General features: G+C 39.6%; 1 protein-coding gene across 4 annotated transcripts in view; it reads right to left on the bottom strand.

Moving 5' to 3' along the window:
* LOC145685839 (uncharacterized) overlaps positions 1-15,263 on the bottom strand; it is a 199,226-nt gene that overhangs the window by 45,872 nt on the left and 138,091 nt on the right. The gene's annotated exons all lie outside the window — the stretch shown is intronic.

Below are 15,263 nucleotides of genomic sequence, written 5' to 3' on the forward strand. Positions count from 1 at the left end.
ACTTCCTCTTTTCTGCTTAGATGTTAAATCATGCCACCGTTATATACGTCAACTACATATTATATACTTCTATCTGTATCTAAGAACCTGGCCGCCTATATACATTTCTTTGTATCATAGAGAAAGTGCGTATAAATGGAACACTTACACGAAAAGTATTATAAAACATACCGTTTCAGTTATACGTTTGCTTGGAGGATGTTACATATAGTCGTAAGTAAAGTCTAAAAACAACAGTATTTACAAATGTAACTTATGATTTTTCTCTGTGTAGGCGAAGCTGTGATGCGTTTCTGGGAGTTGAGCACTGTAACGATCGGTAGTGATGGTTTTGCTAACACAGAGCGATATAATGAATCAAGTCGACCATAAAAGTAACAATACCTTCTACGTCTGGGAAGGTGGTTTAAGAAGCTGTCTGGGCGTTGATCACGATCCAATCACTGTCCTAATCGTTTACACTAATGTTAGCTGATCCAGACATTTCTAAAACTCAGACAACTGCACACATCCGCAAAGCGATTTTTGTTGGTCAGTGTCAACTCACGTGAGACTTACGAGCCCACTAGTTTTTCTCTTAATCGATAGCTTGGAGCAGCCCAACGACAGTATGGTGTATGCTTAACTCATCCACAATGGATGGTGTTCGGTATTTAAAGTGCTAATTTTGCAATGTTGTCACTGTAACATAATTTAACACTGAAACTGGAATGATGTTTTCATTCGTTATTCCTGGAGCTAACAAAATGATTTTCTTTTCTTTGCGATTGCTTAGATGTCCAAGTTTCAAGTCGTAAAGAAATAAAAACAAGAGAGTGTTTTTTTTTGCTGAGAACTTTCATGCGACGCTATTCAACAACGCATTGTCTTCTGACTTGGTGCTCCATCCTGTCTGCTGAAAATAACCGATGTTAAGACATTAAATGATAACAAAGAGTAAAAAAGTGCATGATTGGACTGGGACTCGAACCGACGATCTTGGGCCAATTAGGTAACCACTATGATACCCAGCCCACTTCCAGAACAGCCATACTCTCTGTAACTCTTGAAGTCAGTTTTTTAAGGTATTAGCCGGTAGCGAGTAGGCCTTAGTAGCGTTGCGGTTCGAGAACTAGTCCAGCCATGGAATTTTAACAATGTATGTACCATTAAATTCGCAACTATAGAGAAGCTGTGTTAAACATCGATTGTTTGATCCTTTCATTAATAGAATAATAATACAACCTCAGAAATCTACTGAATATACCTAGGTAGAAACTGGATTGTCCAAGTAGAACAACGAATGGTGGTAAAAATTATGTGGTATGAGTGTAAGAACACTAACTTCAAGAATAAGAGAGTGTATGTCTGTTCTGGGAGTTAGGTGGGTAGGATAGAAGTTAACGCATCAGCACAGTTGATAGCTCCGTTTTTGAGGTATCATCTTGCGGGCGCCTTGGAGAGAAAAATGCAGTAATTTTCTCTGCTAAGTTACTATAACCCATTTCTCTGATAAATTACTCCATAACAAATACATGCAATTTACATAAACACGAAAGGAAAAATGACGTTTCTACTAACCTAAATTATTTAACCTAAGCCTTAACATAACATGCATTCTTTACCTAAACCTTCCATGTTTCTGCATTCTCTGTCTCGCCAGTAATTTGTCGATGCTTGTATTATAAACATCAGGAAAATTTTAAATTGTCCTATATAACTTTGTACTCCTATATTCTTTCATGCTAGCGTTTGGAGTTCGGTAGAATTTCTGAAGAGTTTAACTACCTAATATAGCGCCTGATATATCACCATGAACGTGAAGAATACTATTTTCAGTACAGATGAAAGATAATGGTTTTTTGTTCTTTACTAGATAACCTCTATTTACTCATTTCTTCCTTTCTTTTGTGGTTTTCCCTCCTTTCTAGGTTTTACCGCAGGTATGGAAACAATGAACTTCTTATCATCAATCTCAGATTTGGACTTCTTAGGCCAAAAGAAATTTCGTTCGAATTCCTGAGAGGCTGAATAAGAGACGAATACTTCCGCCAGAGTACATTTCAGTGAATCGATCCATGAATGGTTACACAGATCATTCGTATAGTTTAGAATATAGCTCCATCAGCCCTGATTATCATGAAAATACAAACGAAGAATGCGATAGAGATCTCGATACCTTCTTTCATCAATGCTATGGGAAGCTGGAATATGAAGCGTGGTCAGCATATGCTGTCTCCGTTGTTTTAGGTAAAACTCTTTCCAAACTCGCGACAGGAATTGTGGGCCCTGGTCACTCACATACCTTTTGGGTAGGGTAGATGATAAATATATCTTTTCTTAAGGACTCCCACAATCTCCCTTGCGTGCACCGTTCTCAGGAGAAAGAAACACACGAAGCGACTGTAAATGTCCAGGATTGTCAGGACATATTTGTATCCATGATTATTCGGAAGCGCCCACCATTTCTAAGGCATTGGTTCTCATTAAGAGGGAGCTTTCACATGATAGGGTCTCTTCCGAATTTGGTCATACTGGCAGAAATAAACAGTAGCCAATGGAAATTTTGTTGGGATCGAAAATACAGTAAAACATTCTCTTTACAAATCCGTGTATCGTCAGGACAATTCTTCCAGATGCGATGCAACTTCCCACAGTACGCATCATTTTGCTGTCTTCGTCTAAACTCTGCAAGATACAAAAAACATGAGTCTCAGAGGAGGAAATTAATAAAGTGCTCTTTTTCCCCTAAGGTATCCCAGGAGATCTACTATGAAAGTCTGCGAGTTCGTTATCCGAGCCTTTGATGTGCACGTACTGGAGATCGAAACGCTGGAGCTTTAATATCAGGCAAGTGGTTCAAGCTTCAAGATTTCGAAGACTAAAGGCGTAGGTTAAGGCGACGTTGTGGCAGTGGACAATCGTCCGTCTCCCCAGGATCAAATAAGAAAATTTTTCACATAGGAAAACAACTGCCGCCAACTCTGACTTGAAGATAGATAAAGAGATTTCATGCGGTTTAATCTACTGCTCACATAAGCAATAACCTCTAAATCATCCTGACCATGAAAAGAAACTGCGCAGAGAACCCGACGAGTCATTCAGCTAATGCATCGGTGTAGAGCTGGAAGTCCAACGAAAAATCAAATTGAGTTAGTGCTGGCGGGTCACTTAGAAGCTCTCGAAGATGACTGAAACGCTGTAATAACTCTGATGAATACTTGATTTCCTGTATTTCTTAAGTGAATCATAGAATGGAGCTGTCAGTTAAGCGAAGTTCGCAAAGTGTCTCTTCCTACACCCCATGAGATTAAGAAATCGCAATAGAGCTTACTTCGTTCGTGGAAGAGGAAAGCATTTAATAGCCTCGTTACTCTTAGGATGAATCTTCACTGAAGACCCAGAGATGATATGTGCGAGAAAAGGAATCTCGATTTGAAGGAAGTTACATTTACGAAAATTTAGAAAAAGCTTTGCCGAATGAAGAATTTTGAAGATAGTTTCCAAATGGTGAAATGTAAATCGAAAGAAGACGAGAAACATAAAGCGTCATGCAAGTGTGTGACGAGGTATTCTTTCAACGGGGACAACCTCAACAACGAATGCATTACGGGTTCAAAAACCGCCGGTGATGATTTAAGCCCCATAGTTAAACGGGTTAGCTGATACTGATTACCTTAGTAGACGAAGCTGACGTATCTGTAACTATCCGGATGCAACGGAATGCTATGATATGACTGGATAAAGTCTAGACCTAAAAACACAGAGGCGTCACTGACTCGAACTATAAGATCAGGAATACGCTTGACTTGGATCTTAGGGCAAATGACGTTTCACTGAGTCCTCTGAGGTCCAAGACTGGCCTAAGTGAACCCAAGGATTTCCTGTACCGTTGAAGTACCTCGGGTGAAGTTCCACTTGTACCGGTGAAGGATAAGAAGAAGGTCCCTCAACACTAATTCCGAGAGGAGAATGACTCCGACACCGGTGAGTTGTCGGAGAGCTGTATACGATACCGCTCCACTTGGACCACTCGCGAATTCTCTGTGAATGAGCGTCTGTATCTAATGAGTAACCTAGCCAACTTCTGTTGGCGTTCGGTTTGAACATCTGTCCTTTTTGAAACAATACTGAATGCCATTCACTGCCATTGAAGGTGCCAAGAGGGTCTCGTCTAGATTTTATTCTGTGAAGTGCCAGCAATGGCGACGAGACGATTGTGTTGTTCTGAAGAAAGGATAACAACTTCAGATGAATCGGTCAATAAAGAAGCTTCTCGCGATTTACAAACCAAATGAGCTTTGTAGCGGATGAAAAAGGGTAACCTAAGATACAATCGACTTTTAGTTTTGCTACCACGTATAGTTGTACCTCGAAGACATTACAAAGAATAGATAAATTCAAAATCTGAAAACCTTTGACATGATTAACTCATCTCACGAATCCATTCAACGTTAGATTAGTATTCGAACGTAACTTAGCTGACGGATATACTGACTGAATCTTTTTCCAAATATCAATAGATAAGAGTGATAGATCAGCCCCTGAATCGATCGCACAGTTGAAGGATAGCTTCGATGGGCAAGATGTATCCTAACTTACAATTCTTTTGTTTATCCATTCATTTTGAATAGTCAATTTTGTCGCTCGTTGTTAAGCATTATCTACTTATTATTATTATTATTATTATTATTATTATTATTATTATTATTATTATGACGTCAGAAACTCTTATATAGCTATTGTTTCTTACGCCGAACTTTTATCTGTACGAAATTTCGGCCTAGGAGTTTTGGTCCAGAGAGATTTAGTCCGCAAACTGACCAGGCGAGAAACTGAGCGGCAAGATTTCGGCTACGCTAGATTCTAGCTATCGAAAATTTCGACCCGCAAGTTTTCGCGCTCGAGATTTTATCGAGATCGCTCGAGATGACAGTCCATAAAACATTATGAACTGATTTTAAGCACAATCATAAGCGGCGTAAAAAATAACACTTACTTGCTATTTATAGGGCAAAGCTGCATTATGAAGTCAATGTGACACTTGCAAAATTCAGCGGGAGGCCATACAATTTTAGAAGGAACTAATTAAATTATTCTTCTTTGTACTAAACCAAACAGTATCAGCACGAAAATCTTTTTCTTTTAATTTGCAGACTTGTCTCTAGCTTTTGTACGCATGAACACATTTTATTCATTGTTTACGAGTTAGCATATGTTTTTTTAGATGTGATTACCAATCGGTCGTGACGCTGGTTATGATCATGACGCCGGTATCTGCATACTGCACAAGGATTCCGTGCATTTTCACACGGTGTATATTATCGAGCTATTTCCCACGGTCATGTATATCGCATTAATCATTCTGCAGATGTCGTGCATTTTCGCACGGTCCACCAGTGAGTCATTTGACTCATCACGCCAAATACACTTCCACTCCGGCGTTTTCGGAAATTAATATCGTTTCTACAAATCGACTTTGAAGGTAACCTGCGACTAAATCGATGAAAGGCTGTTTTTCGGAAATTAATGTATGTCAACAATAAAGAATAAAATAAGGACTTCGTTAATCAAATCGAAGTCCATTGTTTAGAAGATAGGAAGATGAATTAAACAAACTTTTAATTTGAGATTACTCTTTTCCTGTTCTTGCAAAGTTCACTGTAGGCGCGTAGCAAGAATTCTGTGTTTTGGCTTCGATCATTTAGAAGCAGTAATGAGGGACAGCGAGCAATAGTCTTTGGATTAAAAATTTAAGAGTTGCTGAAGGTATTTTTCCCAATTGTACATCATACACGCAGAAATAGGATATACACTTGATAAGAAGATGGTCATAAAGTTCTCTATCCGTTGCTGCCACATAAAACAGAGTGAAAATACAAGCAAGTGTTTTACATTTCTGAGAATGTGGTCCGATCAGAACGAATCTCGAGTGCTGAAAGCGGATATTCGGCTTTCTGATGTCAATGCAAAGCGTGCGGTGTTTCCTAATTTACAGGTTACCGGCTGCCATTGCCATTTGAATCACAGCATCTGGCGCAAAGTTAAAAGTATAGGTCTCGTTGAAGAATACGCCTATAATGAAGATTTTCGTATTTGTAGTGGATTACCATTAATACCATTAAGCAGGATCAATGAAGGTTAGCTCATCGTCATGGAGAACTGTCCATCTGGCTAGAAAATCGAACAGTTCAACGATTATTTCATTCAACAATAGATGGACAATCCAAACATCCCAAGAGAATTATTGAACTGCAATGGTGAAAGGCACAGAACAAAAACCCCCGTGAAGAGTTGACTAACTTAAACCACAACATATCTAAGAATACACCATATATCTTGAACCTAGTAAAGGTAAGTAGATGCGACGTCTAGTTGTCATGTTTTTGCGAGCAGGGCTTAGATTGCAATCCGGTGAAGCGTAGAAAATCAACTTACTACCGTCTTGATGAACAATTGCAATTAGTCTCGAAGAAGCTAGGAGATTGTGGAAACGGCAAAAAAACAATGTTAGAGAAGCTTAAGCTATCTTCAAAGGCTAAATAATGAACTATGAATTCTACAAAATAGATTAGCAATACGCCGATGTATGAAGGTTCCACCTTAACGAGAAGCTGTTCACTCGAAAAATAAGATGACAAAGTTCTTCTGAATCGTCTTGGAGTACGCAGCTAATGTTGCGTGTTTCACAAATCATGTTGGTCTGTGCTGGGGGCATATTTTTCTTCGATTTTTAAACTTTTTGATTGAAATATCTGATGTGTTCCTGAGTTTATTCTTTGGTTATTTTAATCGCTCCATCTTTTATTTTTGATTGTTTTAACTCTTGATTATTCTTTTCCTATTCTTATTTATTTTCATTTGCTATTTTGTTTGCATTTGTCTATTTAAATTTGCGATAGTTTTTTATATTTTCTGTTATTTGTTTTAATTTCCCATTTTATGTTATTTTTCTCTTCCTTACCAGAAGTTTTGTTTGCTCATTTTTTCTTCTGTTCTGTGTAGTTATTTTAATTTCCGAACAGTTAGAACTAACAACAGAAGCATCCCTCCCATCATGAGATCCAGCTTTAAGAGAAGTGTTTATTCTTTCGAATTTGTTTTTGTAATGATGTAACAATGGTCACTTATGTTCCCAAGAAAAATAGAGGTGTGATTCTCATCAGCAGCATTTATCATGATTCGATGATCGACGATAATCAGCTAAAAAGGAAGCCGGAAATCATCAACTACCATAATAAAATAAAGGAGGCGTCGATTTGATGGATCAACAATTGCGTGAATATTCGTGCAAAAGACAGACCCGAAAATGGCATTGGCCTTTTTCATGAATATGTTATACGCAGCTGTATTAAACTCTTGTTTTCAGATATCATAATCCGAATCGGAATTTCCAAAACGAGCATAAACGAAGGATTTTCATCATGGAGCTAGCTTAAGATTTAATTACACCCCTAATCTTGAGAAAAGCTGAGTCATCTACTTTGAAAAGGTCTATAAGAGAGAATTTGCTAAGATGTGGTATCAAGGTTGAAAGCGATAAGCCATCAAGACCTGGAGAAAAGAAAAGGAAACGATGTCACTTGTGCAGTAGTTCCAGAAACAGGAAAACCAAAGTAGTATGCTGCAAATATCAGAATAATGTGTGCAGTGAGCACATGTTCGTTGTGTGTGAGAAATGTGTGTAATATGCAGTATGTGGAGAAATATATCAAGGTAACAGTGAGCAAAAATGACAAAATCATATATATTTTGAACAATAAACTTATATTCTATATAAAATTTTAAAGCTTACATGTAACGTGAAAATTTGCATCTTTTCATGTTCGAAATGAGTTTAGTTTATTATAGCTTACATTGTGCTATTTATATAATTTACGAATTATATATATATATATATATATATATATATATATATATATATATATATATATATATATATATATATATATATAGGGTGTCCGGTGAGGAAATGCAAATATTTTGGGAGGTGATACGGGAGGCATTCTAAGCCAAAATGCCTATATGAACATAGGGTCTAATCCCCTTCGTTTCGGAGATAGGGGTGAAAGTAAATTTTTTCCGCTTGCCCTTCTCAAGTTCCGTGTGAAAGGTTATAGAACACCGTGTGGTTGGTTTTACGTTAAGTATTATACTTCGTTTTAAAGCTACTGAAAGTCTGCTAACGCTAGTTGTTGGACGTTGCGTTGCAGCCTCAATAACGTTGTCTTTTTGCTCAGGGGTGTATTTTGAGACTCTGCAGCCAGGAAATCTACGTTGGTATTCATTCACAGCACCTTTGGCATTAACATTACCAAACCAGTAGACATACATCATATCTGTATATTCCGCGTGTGTGCATTGTAACGGCATTCTTGTACTACACCGTCTTTACAGTCACCACACTTCGTTCACAGTCTACAAACACGCACTCTACTACACTTACTAACTGTCTCGACACTTCAGCTATCACATGAATCCACGGCACAAAATAGCAAAGGGAACTTTCAAGCTGGTCACAATCACGGTCACGGTCACAGTAATTTTGTGGTTATGTATAGAGTATCGGGCCGGAGCCCCTGACTCCATGAGTAATATGTTATAAAGAATATATCAAGATGTGCTGGTGGTTTGTTGGATGTTACTATTGTTCTGGTATGTATGGGAAACTACATTTGCAACTGTCGCAGAGTAGCTGATTATGACTTCTTTACCAGTTCTGGAGAGATTTTAAATGTATGGTGTTCGATGGACGTTCCGCAGTGCGCATTCGGTGCCGATATTAGCTATAGCTGGATTTATATGTCTGGGTAACGTACGCCAGAACTTATTGTGGAGATGCCGTAGAACGTCTCTGACAGTGGTAGCTCTAAGTCTTCCAGGATCTGGCTGTTTCGTGTATATCTGTCATGGCCAGTGATTATACGACCAGCAAGAGTTTGCACACCTTCGAGAGTTTGTACGTGACTATGGGAAGCATGTTGCCAGGCAGGGCATGCATAAGAGATGGTAGACAGGATTATCATTTTGAAGATGTGAACTCGGAACTCATGAGAAAGGGAGCTACAGCGCAAGATGGGGTACAACGCTGAGATTTTTCGTTATGCTCTCTGTTGTATGTCTCTAATGTGTGCGGCGAACGTTAGACCACGATCTAAAGTTATACCCAAATATAATGCGTGTGTTCTTATAGTTTAGATTTCGATGGACGCGGATGCGTCTCCGACTGTGGATGACAGCACAGCTTTTGTCGGCATTAATTTTGATTCTCCAACGTCTTGCCAATTCTTGAAAACCTATGAGTTGGCGTTGCATGTATATGTAACACTGCGCAAGTGAGCTACTGGTCGTGAAAAAGGCAGTATCATCAGCATATATTGAAACAAAGCAATGGGGTAAGGTCGGGATATCTGCTGTGTACAGATTATATAAAAGCGTTGAAAGTACAGCGCCTTGTGGAACACCTGTTTTAGTAGGTCTAGACGTGGATTTGACACCGTCAACAGACACATGGAATTTTCTGCCAATGAGGTAGGAACGGAGTAAATGCAGAAGACGATCTGAAAAACCTTGCGTGTATAGTTTATATAAAAGTCCAGATAACAATACTTTATCAAAGGCTTTTGAGACATCCTGGTATACTCCAAGGGTGTGTTGTTTTTTGTTGAAAGCCACTATTAAATGATCCACTACTCGCACGAGTTGTGTAGTAGTGCTGTGTTGTGCACGAAACCCGAACTGATGAAATGGTAGAAGGTCTCTAGTAGCTACATGCTGTTTCAGCCTCCAGAGAAACACACGTTCAAAGAGTTTACTTAGATGTGACAGAAGACTTATTGGCCTATAGTTTTCCGGGAGAAGTGGATTCTTCCCGGGATTGGGGATGGTGATAATACGAGCTTCCTTCCAGGTCTTCGGGAAATAGCATAAGTGAAAGATGGCATTGAATAAATAGGTTAGGAAGACCAGTAGTTTTCTGGTTGGATGTTTTAGAATATCAGATCGAATTCTGTCGGGCCCGGATGCTGTCATCGCCGGCAGACATTTGATATGTCTCTATTTCTCGAGGTGTAACTAAGATGATGTCATGTATAGGGTTTTGTGTAGTTAGGCTATGTAGTGTGGTTCGGATGTGCTGTTTGAGATAGGGATCAAGACGTGATCTGTTAGGCTGGAACTGATCTTCCAGCGAGTCAGCGAAAATATCCGCTTGCGACTGTGGGTCTTGAGTCAGTCCTTGTGGGCCTTGAAGGACTCTAGCTCTGGAAGCATTTGTAGCACGCTGAAAGGATTTAGAGAATGTCCAACTTTTTCGATCATTTGCTGTGATATTTCGAAAAGTATCTTCCCAGTACTGTTGATTTTGTCGCAGTGTGAGCATTTTGAGCTTCGCACGCAGTTTATTCCATAATGTTTTGTTTGCTGGATGTAGTGTGTGCTGCCATCGGCGTCTAGCCCAACGTTTTAAATGGAGATAGATCTGCAGATGTAGACTGTCACATTGTCCTGTGTGCGTTGGAGAGATTTTGGTAGTGGAGCTCGCTGCCTCTGCTGTTCGAAGTGCTAATGTGATGTGAGAACCGCTTGGTTGATGTCCTCAATAGTAGCTGGTCGATGTCGGAGATCGATCATAGTGTTTAAAGATATCCCAATCGGTTTCTATTTGCTTAAAAATAGGGGCACAATGGGCAATGCTGCGGTGTGAGACGTGAAAAATGACTGGATCATGGTCAGAGTCTAAATCTGAGATGACATAAGGATGGACAGTAAAGGATACGTCTTTACAAAGAGCGACGTCAAGCACATCGGGTTGTCCGCCGAACTTTGGATGAGTTGGAGTTGGGTCTAGCGGAGCACTGATGTTGAAGTTGGACGTGAGGAGGTATTGGTGTTAATCGTCTGCAGCACTGTTTGAAGTAAGCGAGTTCCATTCTCCATGTTTAGCATTAAGATCTCCAGCTAAAATGACTTTTGGCCCTAAGTTTGCGATGAGATCGAAGTCTGTGGGCTCTAGTTGTGTGGCCGGGGACCTGTACCCTGTAACCAATATTAATGGAACGCCTGGAGTTATTAGCTCAACAGCAAGTGCCTCCAAAGTAAGTAGGGGTTGTATTGTAACCAATTTGACTGGGAAAGCCTTTTTGATTATAAGTAGTAATCCTCCTTTCTGTCTGCCCACTCTATCCTGCCGATAGACAACGTAATTTGGTAGTCGCCAAGTAGTGATCCGAGCAGTAAAGTGTGTTTTTTGTACAAACATGACATCAACTCTATGGTGTGTGAGAAATCTAATTAGCATTTGTTTCTGCCCCTCGAGACCATCTGCATTCCATGTAGCAAGGATAACTGTATGATGTAGGACGCTGGAGTTAGAAACAGCCATCGTCAACCATTTCTGCTATTGTTTCTATTACTGCTGCAGCCTTGGAAGCTAAGTCTGCTGCTTGACGGAAACGGGTAATACCACGTTTAATATGCGTTATGATTTTGTGGAAATGTAACCTCTTGAGGAATGAAACAATAGAGTTTAGGTCCAGGTCTTCTTTGGGGCTCTCCTGTTTTTCGGCAGAAGCTGGTTGGATGTGGGAAGCAGGAGGGGCTGCAGCGTCTTCATTGTCCGTAGCCATAGGTTGGACATTAATAATAGTGGGATGGGGTATTGCCTCTGCTGCTGGTTTGTTGACAGTTTTCTCCGCTTTATCTTGAAGTTTTCTCGGCTGCTGTGCCGGCAATTTAAGAGCCTCAGAATTTGATTTGAATACTGGACATCCACGGTAATTTGTCGGGTGATCTCCCTGACAATTTGCGCAAGTGGCGGGTGTGGAGGAGTCGGATTTACTGCAGGACTGGGTAAAATGAAATTGCCCACATTTGAGACGGCGCAGATGCGCTTGGCAGGTGTCCTGTGAATGCCCCAAGCGTTGGCATCTGTAACACTGTAGCACCAAGAGAGGTTTATATGGTTCGATTTGGACCTTGTAATGAAGTAGGTTTTTGATAGCATAGATCTCATTAATAGCTGCACTTCGTTCCAGAGCAATCAAAAACAGTGGCATCATAATTTTCTTGTTATCTGTCTTGCTTTTGCGAGACATTTGATGAACGCTTGTTGGTTTGTAGCCCAGTCGGATAAATTCATCCTTCAGATCGTCTAAGTCAGTGTCAATAGGCAGTTTTCGGACAACCACCTTAATAGGTCTTTCATTTTTTGCTACCCCTGAGGCATACTCAGTTTTCGTTTGATCGCAGTAAGCCTTGATAGAATTGTAGTCATCTTTGTTTGCCGCTTGAATCCGAATGCGCTCCTTAGTTGGGTGAGCTAGAGGGGGCTCCTTCAATGCTCGTGACAAGGTCTTAATAAATGTATAGGTGTTGGTAATTCCGTAAATGAAAATCGGAGGAGGCTTGAAACTGGGTGGCTGATTTGTCGTGGCAGTTTTATTGCTAGTACTAGCATTATCTGATTGTGCTGGGGACACAACCTCGAACTTATTACTGAGTGGAAGAGGTGGATAGTCGGAGACACTATTAGTGAGGTGTTCTGTCTTGATGTTTGCTAAAGAAGACCTACGTCGCTTCAGCGTTCCTACTACCGTTAAGTCCATGTCTTCAGGCAAACTCGAAGTGGATGGTTGTGAAGCACTGGACTGTTTAAGTGCAGTGGATTTCAATTTCGCTGGGGCGGTTACTTGCTTCTTTTTGCCTAAAGGCACTAGAAAATCTTCTGGTTTGTACGTTGGTTTTGGTATTTTGCCCCTGAGACCTGGAATCCGGGTGATTGTACTTTTTTATCTGACTTTGCTGCAGGCTTCTGAGAAGCCATCTTAACAACTAAACTGGGAGATGGCGCAGCTTACCACAAAAGAGGGTACTGATCGCCCCTGTATACTGTGGTGTCTTAGAGCAATGCTCTAAGGGTGGATTTAATTAAGGTGCCTACTCCTCTGAAGAGGAAGCACTAATATAAATCGTTATCCGGTAGATATGCCAAAGTCGTCAACTAGTTTTGGTGATATCAGCCTCCGAAGAGGAGAAAACTGAAAACAAATCGTTAACCAAGAAAATAGCAAATTCGTCAAAAGTAAAAATCAATCAGGTGTGTTAGCCTCCGTGGAGGCTTAAAACCAATTCGTCGGTTGTTTTCTTAATTCTCAGAGGGATAAGTAATCCAACCGTATTATGAAGTTCGCGATTCAATCAAAGGGGATGGACACACTAAATGACTCGCTTATTTTTCTCCGCCAGCTACGGATACCCTATTTTTTTAACACATTCGAGTCGGAGGCCCTCTTTACGTGGTTTCTCCCTCAGGACGGCGGTTTTACTATGTTTTTGGAATTTTGTAAAAAATATGCTACAAAGAATACAATTACAAAATCTTTTATTTCTGAGCATATACACTTAGGACTATTGAATACACAAATCTCAAAACATTTGTTCCTTTGTATATATTTTTATTTATTTGTGATAAAAGAGCCTTTTTGCAATTATAAAAAAGTCCGACGAACAACACAATTGAATACTGAGGTACATATAATAACTTTTACAGGCAGTTACATGATTGATAATGAAATACAAGAACCTTACAGTAATTCGATATCATGAACTTGCAAAATATTATTTTATACTAAGAATTTAGTGCAAGGCTGATTTGTGCTGCAAATCAATCAAACAGATACAACCAAGATATAGAAATTACGTATGTTGATGAGGTTGAATCTCTATATACCCTATTGTATGTTGATAAGGTCCATTCTGTATATAAAATTAGAATGTTTTCCTTATAACAACCTCGTAATTTGCCTTGCACTAAAATATTACATTAATTGCATTTACAAATACAAGGATAATTATTTATTTAGAGTATACTTATTTTTATTCTATTAGTAATCAATCAAAACCGGTACAACCTATATAAATCTGGAGGTTGAAAAGATTTCTTGTACAAGGCATATATTTTCAAAGTTTTAGTAATTAGCCTTGCACTTCATTACTACACGCATTACATGCACAAAATTGGATGCTTATAAACTGATTTCATTTTGCTTTCCATATCTGGTTCTCTGATGGTATATGTTGAAACAATCTGGCATACATAGAGCTACACAACATTGAGCACACTCCCAGCTTGTTTCTTTTCGTACCATTTTACCCGTCGACACTTTGCCTTTATCAGCACAGACTTTACATTCGCGGTAAATATATTTCTCCCCAAAGCTCCACAAAATATTTTTCTAGATACGCCACTATCTAGAGAAAATACTATAAACAGCCAGATGCACGAAACTCTGCTATCAATGCTTGTAAACTTGCAACATTGGTACGACAAAATATCCACGCGGTATGTCAAAATATCCGCGACTTCTATAAAATAACATTTCTAATTCAAACCCCCAAATATTTTTCTAAATACGCCACTGTCTATCCGTGTGGATAGCTCCATATTTAAACACACCATCGCTGTATATTGTGAAATACTACAAAGACAGACTTTTGTTCCCATCTCAAAACTTTATTGTTCCAATTGTTGCCGATTAAATAAAAAAAAGAACTTACCTCGTATATTATTATCGTGCTAGTCATCGATTTCAGATCCAAAATCCAAATCCATCTGATCTAGTATATTTCGTATCTCCGATTCGCCAAAATTGTGCATTATGAACGAAAACAATCTACTAAACAGCAAGAGCAATCATCCACAGCTGCTTCGGTTGAAGCACAATTGAGAATTGACAAATTCATGCGGAAACCGTCTCTCAAGGTCAACGACCCTCCCTCATTCTGAACTGGTCGCACTGCCATCTTGATTTTTTTTTACAAGTATTAGAGACATCACAAAGTATAACTGAGAAGCTGAAACCCAGCTACGGAAATGCGTTTGCCATTCAAAGTAACGAAATCTTAGGCCCGCCGGGTAGGCGGGCTCCGTCCACTGAAGAAAGAAAAATAGCCCGCCTACGTGGCGGGCTCCGTCTCGAATGTGTTAACCTGGTTAGAGCTCCAGGTGGCCAGTTCAAGCTGGTCACGGTCACGGTCACGGTAATGTTGCAGTTTTGTATAGAGTATCGGGCCGGAGCCCCTGACTCTATGAGTAGGACTGTATAAATATATATATAAAGATGTGTTGATAGTTAGTTGGAAATTACTATTGTTTTGTGATGGATGGAAGTCTACATCTGCAACTGTCGCAGAGTAGCTGATTACGGTTTTATTACGAGCTCTGGAAAGGTATTAAAGACGTGGCATGCGATGGACGTTCCGGAGAATGCATTCAGTGCCGATGT

Source organism: Thermobia domestica, chromosome 5 (genome assembly GCF_964235325.1).
Source record: "Thermobia domestica chromosome 5, izTheDome1.hap1.1, whole genome shotgun sequence".
Taxonomy (NCBI): Eukaryota; Metazoa; Arthropoda; class Insecta; order Zygentoma; family Lepismatidae; genus Thermobia; species Thermobia domestica.